The following is a 15,481-nucleotide window of genomic DNA, read 5'->3' on the forward strand; positions in this document are numbered from 1 at the left end:
AGTAATTTTTTTTTCCCAAGTGGTGAAAACTTAGAAACATATTCTACTTGAGACCCTTGCACCTATGTCTATTAGTTTCATTTGGCACTCATTCGCTCCATTCTCACTTTGCCTCACCTAGCTTGGAATTGACTCTCACATCTAGGTTTAGGGGGCACAAATGATTTTTGTTATCAAGGCACCCTTGTGCATCGGTACTTCTTTTGAAAACTTTTCTAATAGTGTTTCTCAATACTTCCCCTTGACATTAAGTGTTTCTCAATACTTATTAGTTACCTTGGCTATGGTCTAGGGCATTACGATATTTATCACTATCAGATAGGAGCCCTAAAAGAGTTGATGGTAATGCAACTTACACACGTACTTGAACATGAAACTTGTTGAGACATGATTTACTTTATTTTCTTTTTGTTTTGCCTATGACAATTTCTTTTTTAAGAGTTTCCTTCCTAATAATCTCTTGAGGATGTTGTTGGTAGTAGGCTAGCATCCCTCATAGGGTTTACAACATGTCTAAACTACCTCTTATGGTTCTATAGGGCTATTGGTTGTATCTTGCATTAACAATTCAATCTTTTGGTGCAATGACAACCCTATCCATTCCAACAATTGGTAGCAGAGCTTGGTCATAGGTTTGAATCTCACTAGCCACAACGAGTGACACTAGGAGGGGGATTTTTAGCAATGGGCCAGTGTCCCTTGTAGGTTTTGTAACATGGCTTAATCACCTCTTGTGGTTCTATAAGTCTATTGGTTGTATCAAGCATTAATAGGTAGATCTTTTTGACATAGGCAATAGGGTGAATAACTAGGGCCAAAGGCTCACCCAGCTATCCAAACTACCCTGCAAGAGTTAACACAACAAAAGAAAACACAAGGAACAACAACCAAAGGAGGAAGAAGAGTGAATACTTTTATTGATTCATCAAAATATCTTCATACATGCCATGCTATAAGGCCTTCTAGGTTATAGCAAATTACAATACATTCATATTCAAAGATCCAACAACAAATTTGCACCTTTAGTTCTGCTCTAAAATATTATTCTCAAAAAAACTTGCCTAACTCTAAGCCAAAACACTCTATATATACTTTCCAAAATGGCTTATAGATCATTCTACATCATTACATAAGAGTAAGGCCAACCTAACAATGGCTTGGACTCATCCCAAGAAAGGGTCTTAACATGAATTTCATGATTGAAATAAATCCCTCAAGTTGGCTCATAGAAATCATGTCCAAATACTAACACTCAGCATACATTGGGTAACTCGGCACATGAAGGAGTGCTATAGTAACTTGGCACCAACTAAGTGCTACAATAACTTGGCACATGAAGGAGTGTTATAGTAACTTGGCACCAACTAAGTTCTATAGTAACTTGGCACATGAAGGAGTGCTACGGTAACTTGACACCAACTAAGTGCTACAGTAACTTAACACATGAAGGAGTGCTATAGTAACTCGACACCAAGTGCTACAGTAACTCGGCACCAACTAAGTGCTATAGTAACTCAGAACCAACTAAGTGCTACAGTAACTCGGCACCAACTAAGTGCTATAGTAACTTGGCACCAACTAAGTGCTACAGTAACTCAACATCAATTGAGTGCTATAATAACTTGGCACCAACTAAGTGCTATAATAACTTGGCACCAACTAAGTGCTATAGTAACTTGGCACCAACTTGCAAATGAAAAAAAATGAGTAGGATAAAAAGGCAACCCAAGATGCTTCTGCATCAGACAACTGGGATTGAAAGAAATAATTCTCTTGAATCATTGAGATCTCCAAACTTGAGTTGAATCCAACTCAAATTGAGAAATCCATGAAGCATCTTCAATAGGTCTATTCTTCCACTTTACCAAATATTCATAGTAATATTTTCCTCTTTTGTTGTTGCCAACTCTCTAATCTAATATTTGTTCAACTACTTCAATCTACTTCTTAGGATAATCATCTGATACAAAAACTTCATCCTCTGACTCATGATACTTATACAAATCAGCAATATTGAATATAGGAGATATATCCATGTCATCAGGCAACTCAACTTCATAAGCATTACCACTATCAAACTTCTTCAAGATCTTAAAAGGTCCAAATTTCTTCATCTTTAGCTTACTGTATGTTCCAACTAGGAATCTTCCTTTCTTTAGATGAACCATCACCTCATCAGCAACTTGAAAATCATGGTGTCTTGTAGACTGATCAGTATTCTCCTTATACTTTTGATTACTTTGTTCCAACCTCCACTTCACTTCTTTGTGCAAAGACTCCATAAGATCAGCAAATTCTTTTCCTGCAATGCTTCTCTTTTCTTCACCAGAAACATCTCTCAAATCTAATATACCTCTAGGATGCATTCCAGTAAGAACATCAAAAGGTTTCTTCCCTGTACTCCTATTCACAAAATTATTATATAAAAATTTAGCTTGTGCCAATACCATCTTCCAATTACTTGGCTTATTCCCAACTAAACATCTTAAAAAATCACCCAAGCTTCTATTCACAACCTCTATCTAACCATCTATCTTTGGATGGAAGGTAGAACTAAACTTCAATTCAGTACCCATCTTCTTCCACAAAGTCTTCCAAAAGTAGCCAACAAACTTACTATCTCTATCAAAAACAATACTTCTTGGTAATTCATGCAATCTCACAATCTCCTTAAAGAAAAGTTCAACAACATGCTCAGCATCTGATGTCTTCTTACATGGTATGAAATGAGCCATCTTATAAAATCTATCCACTACAACAAATATGGAATCATACCCTTTCACTATATTAGGCAATCCAAGAACAAAATCCATAATGATATCAGTCCAAGGTTTCTTAGGAATAGTAATAGGTGATAAAAACTAGTATTTTGACTCATCCCTTTTGCAACTTGACAAACTTCACAACTCTTCATAAATTTCTGAACATCCTTATACATTTGTGGCCAATAATACTTCTCTTTCAGCAAACAGATTGTTTTATCAATTCTAAAATGTCTAGCCAATCCACCACTATGCTTTTCCTTAATCAGATTCAACCTCATAGAACTTCTAAGAATACACAACTGAATGCCTTTGAACAACATACCTTCTTGAATGAAATACTCATCATACTTACTTATGTGATATGTCAGATTTGGTGCTCTGCACTCTTTCCATGCCTCAGAAAAATTAGGATCAGCATCATACAACTCTTTCATCTCATCAAAACCAAGAACTTCAACCTTCATTTCAGTCAACAAAGAACGTCTTCTACTCAATGCATCATCAACTCTATTAGTAACTCCACTCTTATGCTTAGTGACAAATGTAAAACTCTATAAGTACTCAACCCACTTCATATGTCTCTGATTTAGTTTCTATTGACTTCCCAAGTACTGCAAAGCTTTATGATTAGTATGCAACACAAACTCCTTAGGCATCAAATAATGTCTCCACTTCTTTAATGCTTGAACAATAGCATAAAACTCTTGACCATATATAGAATATTTCATTTTAACATCATTAAACTTTTAACTAAAGAAAGCAACAGGCTTACCTATTGCATTACCACTTACATCACATTCAACTTGAAATACTTTGTTGAAATCAAGTAAAGCCAATATAGGTAATTCAGTAACCTTTTGTTTCAAAGTTTCAAAACTCTTATCAGCTCCATGTGTCCACTTGAATTATTTTTTATCTCCCCTCATTTTCTTAATCGTAGCATTACAAACAACATTGAAATTCTTTATAAACTTTCTGTAAAAACTACCCAAACCATGAAATGATGTTACCTCACCCACATTCTTAGGTGTAGGCCATTCCAAAATTGCTTTAACCTTCTTAGGATCCATCTTCAAACCACTATTTGAAATTACAAATCCCAAATACACAATCTCCTCTTGCATAAAAGATCACTTTTTTAGATTAATTATCAACTTTTCCTCTTTTGACCTTTGCAATACTTGTCTAATATGCTCAAGATGTTCTTCCTTAGTCTTACTAAATGTCAAAATATCATCCAAATAAACAATCACAAAATTACTCAAAAATCTTTTCAGAACTTCATTCATCAACCTCATGAAAGTACTAGGTGCATTAGTCAAACCAAAAGGCATAACCAACCATTCATAAAAACCATCTTTTGTCTTGAAAGTAGTCTTCCATTCATCACCTTCTTTGATTTTGATCTGATGATAGCCACTCTTCAAATCAATCTTGGTAAAATACTTTGCTCCACTCAAACAATCCATTATGTCATCCATCCTTGGCATAGAAAACCTATATTTCACTATTATCTTATTAATGGCTCTGGAATTAGTACACATTCTCCATTCTCAATTCATTTTAGGTGCTAATACAATAGGTACACAAGCTTTCTCTGATCAAACCTTTCTGCAAAAAATCATGCACTTGTCTGTTAAGTTCTTCATTCTTTGCAGGTGTCAATCTATATGGTGCTTTGTTTGGAAAACTAGCTCCAGGAATCAAATCCATACAATGACTTATAATTCTTATAGGAGGTAAACCATTAGGGATATCATCAGCCATAATGTCTTTATACCCATTCAACACCTCTGCAATTTCTTCTGACACTTGGTCAATACTACCATTTGTCACTCAGTCACCATTGACTGGCACTCAATTAACACTATTTTCTTGCACTCAGTCTCCATTGACAAAACTCAGTTTTCTTGGAATTATAGCAAAACAAATTTGATTCTTTTTCATTTCCTTTTTAAATTGTTTCCCATTAACCATGCAAATTTTTACAATAGTAAAATTAACCTCATCTAGATTTTCAATCAAAGGTAGCAATGTTTGTTTCTTCCCATTTACCCAAAGAGTATATTGATTCAATCTTCCATCATGTACAACATATCTATCATATTTCCAAGGTATACCCAACAAAATATGACAACAATCCATGGGCATAATATCACACAAAACTTCATCAAAGTAATGCCCAATTTTGAATTTCACAAGGCATTGCTTACTTACTGATATCTTATGCTCATCTTTGATCCATGAAACATGATAAGGTTTAGGATGTTTCAACCTCTGCAACTACAACTTGGTAACCATCTCTTTTGATGCCATATTTGCAGAACTTCCACTGTCAATGATCACTTTGTAGGATTTTCTAGCCATCTTACATCTTGTCTTGAAAAGACTTCTCCTTAAAACAAGTTCCTCATCACTTCCTTTATTACTTAAGGTTCTTCTCACCATCAAATTTTCTCCAACCTCAGGTCCACTTGGTGAACTCCCAATTTCTTCTTTAATCAAAACATTTCTATTATTCTACCCACTTTTAGTGGGTATACATTCAAAAGATCTATTCCCTTCTTTGCCACATCTAAAACAATTACCATGAAATCCACCTCTAGTGTAATAATTACCTCTTCCTCTATAAGAATTGGTGCCTCCTTGGTAAGAATTACCACTTTTCCATTTGGTCTTTCCTTTTTCATCATTCTTCTATTCAGATTTGCCTTTATTCTGCATAGAACTATTAGATATGTCACTTTCTCCATAAGATCTACCTCTGCCTCTCTGGAATCTACCACCTCTACCTCTTTGTCTTTGTTCACGCTTCTTTGTCAAGATCTCCTCAGCTTTCAAGGCATATTGATATGCTTCTCCTACACTTTGTAGCTTCACAAAACTTATTTCATCTTGTATTCCAGATCTCAATCCATTAATGTACCTTGTAATTTTCTCAACATCATCATCCACATGTCTAGATTTGATGTCCAATCGATAGAATTCCTCAGAATATTCTTTCATAGTCATGTCCTTTTGTTTCAAATTTTGCATCTTTCTCAATAAGCTAACTTGGTAATCAGCAAGAAGGAATTTATTCTTTACCTTGTTCACCATCTTTGGCCAAGTTCTGATCTTCTCCTTTCCTCTCCTTTGTTTATCAGTTTTCAAGTGCTCCCACCATAGTGTGCATGACCTGTCAACCTAGTGACTGCAATCTTCACCTTTTTGTTATCAAGTTTTTTTCATACTCAAAGAACTTCTCAATATTAGAGATCCAATCTAGCACAACATTGGTATCTAGTTTTCCATCATAGGGAACAACTTCTATAGTAGGCTTTGAATTTTCCCTAGACAACACTCACAACAATCTTTCCTCATCTTGATCTTCTTTAGGTTTTGGATTATGGCTTGGTACTACTACTTCATCATCACTCACATATTCAAGATGTGCTCCTCTCCTCTAAGCTATCTCTGCAACATCTAATTTGGCTGTAATTTGTCGCAACTAATCCAATATAGCATTATCAATATTATTTCCTCTACTAAGAACCATCTTTAGGTTCTTGCAAGATCGTAACCCTCTACAAGTTATAGGTCAAATCCATAGATCTGACACCCTACTACCAAATCTAGAGTAGGGTTCTACATGATCCAATCTCCACAAGGATGAGCCTCAAGCTCTGATACCAACTAACGTAGGTAATAGAGTGAATAAATAGGGACAAAGGCTCACCTAACTATCCAAACCACCCTACAAGAGTTAACACAATGGAAGCAAACACAAGGAACAACAACCAAAGTAGGAAGAAGAGTGAATACTTTTATTGATTCATCAAAATATCTTCATACATGCCCAGTTGTAAGGCCTTTTGGGTTATGGCCAATTACAACACAAACATATTCAAAGATCCAATAGCAAATTTGGACATTTAGTTCTGCTCTAAAATCTTCTTCTCAAAAAAACTTGCCTAACTCTAAGACAAAACACTTTATATATACTTGCCAAAATGGCTTATAGATCATTCTAGAATCATTATATAAGAGGAAGGCTGACCCAAAAATGGTTTGGACTCATCCCAAGAAAGGATCTTAACATAAATGTCATGATCAAAATAAATTCCGCAAGTCAGCTCATAAAAATCACGTCCAAATACTAACACTCAGCATACACTAGATAACTTGGCACATGGAGTGCTATAGTAACTCAACACCAACTAAGTGCTATAGTAACTTGGCCCATGAAGGAGTGCTATAGTAACTTGACACCAACTAAGTGCTATAGTAACTTGGCACATGAAGGAGTGCTACAAAAATTTGGCACCAACTAAGTGCTACAATAACTCGGCACCAACTAAGGCTATAGTAACTCGGCACCAACTGAGTGCTACAGTAACTTGGCACCAAATAAGTTCTATAGTAACTCAGCACCAGCTGAGTGCTATTGTAACTTGGCACCAATTAAGTTGTATAGTAATTCAGCACCAATTTGCAAATGAACAAAAATGAGTTGGATAACAAAGCAACCTAGGATGCTCCTGCATCACTTTTGGTGCAACAACAACCTTGTCATTTCTAATAGATGCCATGGACTAGAAGATTAGTGGCATGGGGCATGGGGCATGTTTTACTTTTTTAATGCTTGTGGGTATACCTTTTTAATATAAAGTGTCATCAGCATTCATGCTTGTCCTACTTGATATTTTGGATCTACAATGTATCATCCTTATATGTTTTCAAAAGACCACACTCAGGGGTTATCCTGGTGATTATTTCTTGATATAGGTGTAATCTTTCTATACTAAACTTATGGAACCTTATTGGATTATTCATCTTGACCTACATGTCTTTAATGACTAGGTTGGGTTCCCACATCTTATCTAATATAGATTATACTCATATCTTCATAGTTATACTAGTGATGATTGTATGATCTTTCAATGTCCTTAAATAATGCTCAATGATGAAAATAAGAGTCTACTTATGTCTCCTTTGTAAACACACCTTTTTCATACTACAATTTATATTAGGGCTCATTTTAGTTTATATTTGGCATCATTCATGTTTTTTGATCAAGTAAAATAGGTTTTATAGGGATCTTGAAACCCAAATGTTTTACATAATAACAAAAATATAAAAAAAAAGTAAAGTTGAGCTAGTATGCATCTACTTATAAAAAGCCAAAACCAAAAGATAGGCCTATAGATAGGATGTAAAGACCAGTAACACTAGATAAGGGTGAAACAAAAAATGAAAACTAAAGCTATTAGTTCTCCCTAACTAGAACCTCCATAGTCTTTGCAACTTCATTGGCCTTCTAGTTGTTTGCATTTGCCAGATCTTGGTTCTAATCATTCACTGGCCCCCTAGTCTCTTTCTTTTCTTCCTCAGTTTTTCCCATAGTCCATTATATCTTTATCTTCTTTTTCCCCACCAAAGACAACTTCCTTTAGAGATTCACCCAAACAATTGATGTTTTCATTTAGGGTGTTCAAAGTTGCATTCACCTAGTTAGCTAGATTTTGATTAGAAGTTTTCATCCTTAGAATTTTTTTTTCAAACATTAAGATATGGTCCTCCTGGTCAACATCGTGTCCCTCATTACTGCTTCTCATGTGTCCATCCTTCTGGCTTTCTTTCTCCTTGAGATCTTCTATCTCATGAAATAGCCATTTGACAGAGTGAAAATTACCTATCATGCTATTTTTAGCATTGTTGAATAGGTTGAGTCCATATTCTCTCAAAATTTTTAGAGATTGCAACAAGAGTCAGGTCAAGAAGTTCATCAAAATGGACTTTACCATCTTTATCCTCCATCACCTAGGGGTTCATCATCTCTTTGACTATCCCCGTCTTCATTGTTCTAGAGCTAAAATTTCTCCATGATCCCCTCCTACCTTTCAAAACCACCTCCCCACTATCTTCCACCAGAGAAATTATCTTTCCCTATGATGAAGGAAAGGTAGGGATAGGGCCCGAGATTAAAGGAGTCTAGTCTTTTGTTTCTTCTAAAAGTGAAGCCTCCTCAGCCTTCCTTTTCTTGGGATTCCCTAGTGTAATTTCCATTTCCTCCTCAACCTTTTCACTATCCTCCCCCTTCACCTCTTCCTTTGATTTCATATCCTCTTCTTCAATGCTATGCTCCTCCTTCTCTTTTTCCTCAATCTTGGGGTGATTAGGGGTTAAACCCCTGGGGCTTTTTTTGTTGGGAACAATGCTGGTAGAGGGAAATACTTTCTCCCTTTCCTTAAATTTCTTACCTTCAGAGGGGGAATTTTCCTCATCTTTTAAATTTATGCTCTAAACTTCCTCAGAATCTAAGCTCTTAGTTTCCTTAGAAGTATTTCTAGCTTTGCCAGGGGTTTTGCCCCTGGTCTGGGTCTTTAAGTACTCATAAACCAGAAGGAGCAACCCCTCATGAAGGGTAGGATTAGTAATGGGTTTTTGTTTTAAATCCTCAATGCTCTTGCTCATGGAGGTGAAAAGATAAAAAGGAAAATAAATCTTTATTCCATGCCTAAAGTGATTTAAAAGCACAAAATGTTGAGTCTTGGCCCTATCGAATCTAGTATCCAAGGATATATATTTGATAATAACTCTTAAGACATACCTCCAGAGCTTTTTAATTTACCCTATTTCATAGAATGTCTCAATCTTCTCAAGTTTCTTCTTTTCTTTCTCATCCTTCACAAAGTCCTTGACTACATTGGCCAACATTTTCTTGTCTTTTAAGAAGTTAATCCCCTCCACAGAGAGCTTTGCAACTTGGACAATCAAATCCACATCAACCTAATGTGTAACCCCATCAATTTTAACTTGGTCATCCTTCCATGAATTTACCATTATATTGGTGACCTCATTATCGAAACCATGGAGTTTTTCCATGAATTTCATAATGCCATCCTTCTCCAATTTATGCCATACCTTTAGGTTATTTCTCCAGTTATCTACATCCCCCATCGGTTCCTTTTTGCTTCTCTCCCCAACCATTATTTCCTCTGGTTCATTAAAACTACACCTGCTTCATATTCTCCCACAAAGTTTAGTTTTCTTCTATTTTTGAAACCCAAAAAATGTTTTACATATGGCAGAAAAATGGTAGAAGGAAAATTGATCCAAAAAGTATGCCACATGTACTTGATATGATGGAAAAATAATAACATCACATGATTCTCATTTACTCCTTGACTGATGTGCAATCTAACAAATCTTTCCATAATTCTATTTGGATTGTCTTTTTACTTCCTTGGATATGTTCCAAGAGTATTTATTCTTTCATAGCCCTTGAAAAGCTTTAGCCATTATGCCACATCATAACTGCATTTTTTTATTACCACTTCATTTGAAAACCAATCCGTGGCTGAGTTAGCCTCCCTATACGCATGGCTTATATGGATATTTTTAAATTTACATAGGTCAAATTTGATCTCCTCCACCACATTCACAATTTTCCAAGATGGCAAAGAATGACTGGTTAAATAGTTAATAATATTTAATGAATCCCCCTCCAACTAAAGGTTGTCAATCCCAAAAGCTAGGGCCAGTTTAACAATATGAAATGTTGCATTAGCCTCAACAAAATGATTTGACCAACTCCTAAGAGGATAGGAGAAAGCCACAACACCACCCCCATGATTTTTTCTGATGATACCTCCATAGCCTACTAGACCTGGATTCCCTTTGGCAGCTCCATCGAAGTTGGCTTTATGCCAGTCTTTAGGGGGAAGAAGCCACCTAGCCTCCTATCTTTTCCTATCCCTATCCTTTTTCTTTTCTATGTTATTTCCTCCTTCTTCTATGTTACCTCCCTTTCTAGTTGCAAAATTCTCCTTCATTAATCCTTTTATTCTTTTTGCAATAATAAAAGCAGGGGATTCCCTGTCTGTAAAGATATGATTATTTCATTCTTTCCATATTCCCCAATAGAAGTACAAAAGAGACTAGGAACCTAATGTCTAAGTCTTCATTCCCTTGTGCACATTATTCCATTGTCCAATGAACTCTTGGATATTAGTCAGGTTTTATGAAATGACCCCATAGTCCCTAGTCAAAAGATTCCAGACCTCAGAAGAGAAGGGATAGTAAATAAAGAGGTGGTTAACCATTTCTAAGTCTTTCTTACAAAGGCTACACCTATTAGGGATAATCTGACCTCTCTTTTCCAAGTTGTCCAAGGTAAGAACTTTGTCTTGGAGAAGTATCCAAAAGAAAATGTTATTTTTTGGAGTGGGACTTGGAATCTAGGCCTTAGCCCAGATGGGTTTCTCAAATTTGTCTCACATTGAGAAGTAACCTGAAGCAACAAAGTATTTCCCATTTGAATTGTCTCCCCAAATGACCTTGTCCCTCTTGTTATTAAGGATCATTACATTCAGGGTAATCATCAAAGGTTTAAGATCTTATGAGACTAAGGACAAGTCTTTACAACCATGACTAGCTCTGTAGTTGTTAACTTTCAGACCAGATCTTCTTATGCATATTTCTACCCATTTCCCATAATTAGGGTGGTCAATGAGAGGTCCCTGGCAAAGCTAATTGTCCTTCTAGAAAAAAATGTTTTCACCATTGCCTACTTTCCATTTTTCCTTAGACTTGACCAAAAAAATTTCCCTTAAAATCCCATTCCACATGTAAGATCCTTGAGGAATCTTAGCCTCACTAAGAAAAAAATTGAGGGGTTGAATCCTCAAATATTTCTCCACTATTATGTCCCTCCATTCACTTGAGTTCTAAAAAATGTGTCATATCTGCTTGGCCAATAGGGCATTATTAAGATGTTTTATCTTTCTAATGCCTAGACCACCATAGCATTTAGGGAGCCATACATGATGCCAAGCAACAAGATGATATCTCTTATTATCTTCAACACCTATCCTTAAGAAGTCTCTTTGGCATTTTGTCAGCATATTTTACTAGAATCCCAAAGAGGCTAAGGGCATAAGTAGGAAGATTTTGAAGAGTGGATTTCACCAAAGTACATTTGCATGCTTGACTGAGGGTGGCTCCTTTCCAACCAGCTAACTTCTTATTGAATTTGTCAATTATGCTATTCCAGAAAGATTTTGGAGGTTTGGACCCCAGAGGCAAACCAAGATAGTTTACAGGAAGAGATTCAACACCACATCCCAGAATTTGAGCAATTTTCCTCTGTCTCTCCAAAGGTGTGTTGATAGGGTAGACCAAGCTTTTATCCCAGTGAACAGCCTGGCCTAAGCCATTTGTGTATGAATTGAGCAAACCTTTAAGAACTCTAGCCTCCTTAACTAAGGCCTCTCCACCCAAGATAGTATCATCCACAAATTGCTAATGGGTGAAGGAGGTATGCCCAAAAGAAAGCTTAAGGCCATGCAAGCTCCCTTCCTATCTTTTCCTTAGAATTAGCCTCCCTAAGCACTCTACCATAATGATGAAGAGAATTGGGGATAAAGGGTCACCCTATCTCAGACCTCTTAAAGGAAAAAATAAATTTGAGTGGGAACCATTGACCAAAATAGACAAAGAGGGGGTTGAGACAAGCTAAAGGATAAGTTTATAGACCTGAGCATCAAAGCCAAAAGCCCAAAGGACAACCAACAAGAAATTCTAATCTACCCTATCATAAGCTTTAGAAAAGTCTCATTTAAGCAAAAATCCTTCTCTCTTCCTAGCTTCCAAAGAGTGAATCACCTCATGAATCATAATAATAGAGTCAATAATATATCTCCCTAGGACAAAACTAGTTTTCTACGTGGAGCAAATTAGATGGACACTAAGAAGCTTAGTAGTTAGAAATTTTGAGATGATTTTATAGAAGGAGTTGTAAAGGCTAATGGATCTGAATTTATCCATTGAGTCGGCCCCCGAGACTTTTAGAATAAGCACCAGGAAAGTAGCAATGAGTTTTTTCAAGAGGTTTTTGGCTCCAAAAATGTCTTGCACTACCTTCACAACATCCCTTTTGCCCACCTACCAATATATCTAGAAAAAATAAAGTTGGAAAACCATCCAAGCTAGGACCTTTATCACTAGGAAGGGAAGAAAGGGCTTGATAAATTTCTTGCTAAGAAGGGATAGCTTTTAGCATGGCATTGTGTTGATCCTACAAGAGCAAGGGAATAAAGTTTGAGATATCCTATTGATCTATCACTGAGAGAGACTGACACTTTAAAAGAAGAGAGGAGAATAAATTCATAGCTTCATCCGCTATCTCATTCTCTTTAGTTAACAAAATTTGCCCTCTTTTTATGCTTGAAATCCTATTATGTGCCTGATGCTTTAGGGTGGATAAATGGAAAAACTTGGTATTTTGATCCCCCTCTTTGAGCCAATTAACTCTAGATCCTTGCTTCCAAAAGTGTTCCTCCTTGCTTATGATATTGTGAAGATCAGTTAGAATAGACCTTTCTTCTATCCTATTTAGATCATTATATCCCTCCAACTAAATCTCTTCCTAGATAGTGTAGAGCTGGTGTAGCCTCTCATCCTTTACTTGGAAAATATGCCCAAAGTCTAACTTATTCCAACTTTAATGTTCCTTTTCATGTTCTTCAATTTTTGGGCTATCCTAAACATTGTAGTATCTTCCACCTCAATGTTCCACCAAGAAGAAATCTTGGCTTCTAGATTTGGATGGGAAATCCACATCTTCTCAAAATGAAAAGGAAAATTTCATTTGACCATTAGGGGCTTAAAGAGTGTGAAATGAGGGAGTGATCTGAACCAACTCTAGCGAGAAGGGAGAGTCTGCAAGAGTGGGTTTGCATCTAATCAGGGGAGAATAGGGCTCTGTCAAGTCGGATCTGGATGCAATACCCACCCACTCTCCTATTAGACCAAGTGAAACTACCCCCAAAAGATCAACATCCATGGAAGCTAGATTGTTTATAATATTTGAGAGGTCTAATTTACTTTCCTAATAAGGGGCTAGCCCTCTAGATTTTTCATCATTATTAAGGGGGGAGTTGAAATAACCCATGATAACCCCTTTATTTATGTTGTAATTTCGAATAAAATCATTGAGTTTGGCCCAAAAAATCCTTCTCTCTCTTTAGGTATTGGGAGCATACAAATTTAAAATAAACCAAGAATCACCACTATGAACATGGGAGACCTTACAAAGGAGGGCATTACCTTCATTATAAATATAAGAAATCTAGAACACCTTTTTGTTGTAAATTATTAGCACCCCTTGCAACTCCCTCCAAATCTGTAGCCTAACTACTCATTTTTCTGCTAAAAGACAACTTACCAACCACATATTTCTACATTTTGGTTTCTTGAATTAGTAAAAAATTGGGTCTTTGGTCTCTGATCATATTCCTAACTATTTCCTACTTGTGAAAGCCATTTAGGCCACTTATTTTCCAAGATATGATCTTCATTTATTTTTTACAGATTATTACTTGAAGGTTCTCTAGCTCCCATCTACCAAGTTCATTTTGGTCTTGTCCTGCAATGTCTGATTCAAGATTCTCCTTCCTAGAGTTTTGATCTTTACCCCAACATCATCCTTCACTCTACTTCTAGTCATCACTGGAGATAGAGGGGGATGATCTCAATTTTGGTTCTTCTTCTTTTTTACCACACTCTAGTTACACTTTCCATCTTGAGAGAAACTATTCATCCATTCCTCCCATATTGAAATTTTTTATGGGGAAGACTTGATGATAAGTTCTAAAAGCTTCATCCCCACATCTTTGGAGACAACTAGATTCACTATGGGATCAATAAGTGGAGCCCTATCATTACCGGCTTGACTAATCCCCTCATTTATGAATCCATCACTTAGGCTAAGATTTTCCATCCTTGGAGGGTCACCATCATTCAGGATTCCCGAATTAGTATTTGGCGAATTCTCCATTCGGGGGGCCTCCAACCGCCTAACATCCTACTCTTCCTTGGTTAAGGAATTTTCCATCCCTACTATGGCTCTAGTGGCTTGGCCCTCAATAATAGTCACCTTTGATTTTATATCTCTATCCTTTCTCTGGTCACCTTCCTAGCTGGAGTAATTCCTCCTATCCTTATCAAAGACTATAGGTTTAGAGACTATAGGTCCTTTATCACCTTGAGAGACTTGATCTCATTCTTATTGAAGGGCATCTTTTGAATCTACAATAACATCTTGGTTCTTAGAAGGCTTCAAAACTTTCTATTTCTAGATCATTTTCTTCCCCTTGATAGTAGTTCCAGTTGGCTTAATTTTTTCCTTTTCTACCCTAGGACATTGATTTTCCTTATGCCTTGATTTTAAACAAAGGAAACATGCAAATGGTGCAGTCTCATAAATCAATTTTTGAATATGCACTCCCAGTTTGGAATGAAATGCCACAATTTCTAGCATATTAGTACCTTCCCTTGCCCCAATGCAAATGCAGGCATAGGTGAGGCATCTTTTAGAGGCAGTGATCAGATCTATGGAAAGAAGCTCCCCAAAAGAGATACTATCCCCATGAAGACATCCTCATTCTAGAGCTCTAGGGGTAGCTCAGGTAGCCTTACCTAGATAGGAGCTTGCACATAAAATAAGTCATTCAGATTCAACTTTGATGACCACTTTTAGAGAACCATGGTGGATTGACCAATAGCCCATGGCCCCTCACTCAAAATGTTAGAAAGATCTTCCAAACAAGTGAAATCAAAGGATAGGAATCCCTTGGCCATGACCATGATAGAAACTTGACCTTTAAGAGCCCATTTCTTCTTGATAAATGATCTCACCATGTCAATATTAGGCCTTGGCCCTACGAATTTAC

This window comes from Cupressus sempervirens, chromosome 10 (genome assembly GCF_028749045.1).
Source record: "Cupressus sempervirens isolate cs-2001-9-10 chromosome 10, ASM2874904v1, whole genome shotgun sequence".
Taxonomy (NCBI): Eukaryota; Viridiplantae; Streptophyta; class Pinopsida; order Cupressales; family Cupressaceae; genus Cupressus; species Cupressus sempervirens.